Genomic DNA, 2,500 nt, shown 5'->3' on the forward strand with positions numbered 1-2,500 from the left:
GCTGCAGATGATGCTGTTGTTGCCGTAATATACACACCCAGCACAAAAAAAAACAGCTTGTCAAGTTCGATAAAAGAAAAATCGGCCACGCTAACATGATAGTGCCGTAACAGTGTTCGCGCGTACCGAGAGCGAGGAGGCTCATTTATTATTCATGCCCGCTACTGAAATGTTGTTTGGGAGCGCGGGCGCGCGCACACTCGCCGGTCAAAGTATGTTCCGGACGCTCCAGAGCTTCAAACCTCGCTCGCTTTTGCATTCAATCTAGACTTGTTGTCGCTATAATTTACGCATATTGTGACACATAATGTTTCGTGCTGCTGCTGCTGCTGCTGTGCGAACGCAACCTTTTAATCCGTTCCGCGGACTGCCGCACAACAACTCGCCGGCGAGTACGATTTGTCGTTCTTTGAGATTAAGCGCGAGTTGTTATTAGTTTTGCGCGAAACTTCCGCTCATTATGGATCGATTATTTGACGGGAAAATGGCCATGAGCGAACCGGGGGGGGGCGAACGGCTGTTTGATTAATCATGCTTCGAACTCTGGTGGCCCACATTGGCCAGTGCGCCACGCGCGGTGTAACCATGGGATCCTCTGCCGTGCCATTGTCGCGATCGATCCGCGGCTTCAGAAGTTCATTAAAAGTTCGTCGCACATGTTTGCTTACTCCCGTGTGCGTGGCACATTTTGCTGCTGCTGCTGCTGCTGGCCGCTGGTCTGGCTTAATGCGCGGTCGAATATTAATTATGGACGAACCGACAGGCACCGGGCCTGTGACCGCGTGTGTGCGTCCGTCTGCGCGCATATCGAATGTATCGAAGGAGAAAGTTTGTAGTGAGCGTCGCGTAGCCGTCGTGGGGTGGATTCGCGATTGGCGGACGGAGAATATTCAATATCTCGCCGGCCCCGGGGGAAAGGCTTTCCTTCTCCGTGGAGGCCATACGGTGGCCGTGTTCATGTTTTATCGGTTTCGCGGTAGAAGAAAGTTTTTTCGCCACCACCGTCACTACCGTTGCCGTGTCGCTGTGTTAATTCGATCTGACGCCTAGGCTCGGTATGCACGCGCCTCTGTCTGGTGTTATCTGAAGCCCCTTCGGCGTTGCGGTGATTGAAACATGATGCTCCCACCCCATTGGTGAAGCAGCATGCAAAGCGACAAAGCAAACAAATTGGGTGAAATCCGCGGTCAGTGGCACGATACCGAATCGGTTTTCTTTTTCTAGGATTCTGGTTTTTTGATTGGCAGCCATATAAAACACGAATTTGGGCGAAATCGATTCCAGAATAAAATATTTAGCGTTTGAGTGGCATTCCATCAGCATCGAGAATTGCGTCGGAAGTGGTCTCGAAAGCGAATTCCGTTCTATCGAAAAAATATATACTGCCACAAAACCAACGCACACTAGGCCCACTGTCCACCGGCGCATCAGTGGCATCAACACCGACGTCGTGTCCGTGTGGCATTGCGACCCAAGATGAAGAAAGTTGTCGCGTATATTAATGATAAATGTCACTCACTCGGCCTCGCCACACCGACACAACACAGCACCACTACCGGTTTGCCGGTCAACGGTGATGACCGACGCTGGCTGGCTGGCCGGCCGGCAACTCCGATGTACAGAGTTTTGCGGCAAAGCGAATCAGTTGGGGACCGGTTCGTTCGTCTGTCGGTCGGTCGGTCAAACATCAGACGCAACATAAGGAGAGAGGAATGCCCAGGAACCATGCCAGAACATCGAGCGAGAGCGAAAGTGTGCGCGAAACTGAGTGCGTCACTAGATTACGGCGGTGGCCGCGGGTACAGTGGTGTGTCATGATGCTACGCTTAATGCCGCTCTATCCATAATGATAAAAGCTACTTCCTCATTAGGAACGTAACGCTCTTCTTGTCCCACTATGTTGCAAATGATGCGCAATTGGTTATTTAGTTGCGAAATTGATGAGTTCACTGTTGCCGAACTCTGGCGATCCGTTGCGTATCGTAATCAACACAACACCGCAACCAGTCAGCGACGTTGTTGTTGAAGGTGATCACATGGAGAAAATTGGCTTCAATTCTCGTTAACTCTTCTCGGGGGACTCCCCGTTTGCCATTCTTTTTCGTAAATAAAGCAACATTCGGATGACTCAACGACGAACGTGGAACAGTTTGCATGATGGCGCCTATGCTGGTTGTTCCTATTGGTGGCAACAGAATGCAATAGATGATTGTTCTCGTTTAGAATCCGGTAGCGTGGTAGCGTGGAGCTATCGGAGCCTCTCGGTGCGATGGCGTGGAGAGAGAGGCCGGTTCGTTCATTCGTCGGTCGCACGAGCACATGGTGGTGATGCTGCATCTGTGCCTCCACCACCGGCAGTGAGCGCGGCGCGTTGCGTTTTAGTGAAGGGAAGGCATACGAGAGATGAAGCTGGTCGCGGGCCTGTGGCTGGATCATGGTGTCACCCTGCGGCTCAGTGATGAAGTGACTGCCGCTCGGAGTGAAACGAACCTTCACCGAG

The 2,500-nt window shown here is 51.9% G+C and overlaps 1 protein-coding gene and 1 long non-coding RNA gene across 2 annotated transcripts in view; one reads left to right on the forward strand and one right to left on the reverse strand.

Moving 5' to 3' along the window:
* LOC126574745 (uncharacterized) overlaps window positions 1-2,500 on the reverse strand; it is a 28,606-nt gene that overhangs the window by 13,532 nt on the left and 12,574 nt on the right. The gene's annotated exons all lie outside the window — the stretch shown is intronic.
* LOC126574744 (PI-PLC X domain-containing protein 1) overlaps window positions 2,393-2,500 on the forward strand; it is a 3,804-nt gene continuing 3,696 nt past the window's right edge. Inside the window, exon 1 of the mRNA XM_050235092.1 lies at window positions 2,393-2,500. This exon is cut by the window's right edge and continues 274 nt beyond it. The gene's annotated coding sequence lies outside the window, so the exon portion shown is untranslated.

The sequence above is a fragment of the Anopheles aquasalis genome, chromosome 3 (assembly GCF_943734665.1).
Source record: "Anopheles aquasalis chromosome 3, idAnoAquaMG_Q_19, whole genome shotgun sequence".
Classification (NCBI taxonomy): Eukaryota; Metazoa; Arthropoda; class Insecta; order Diptera; family Culicidae; genus Anopheles; species Anopheles aquasalis.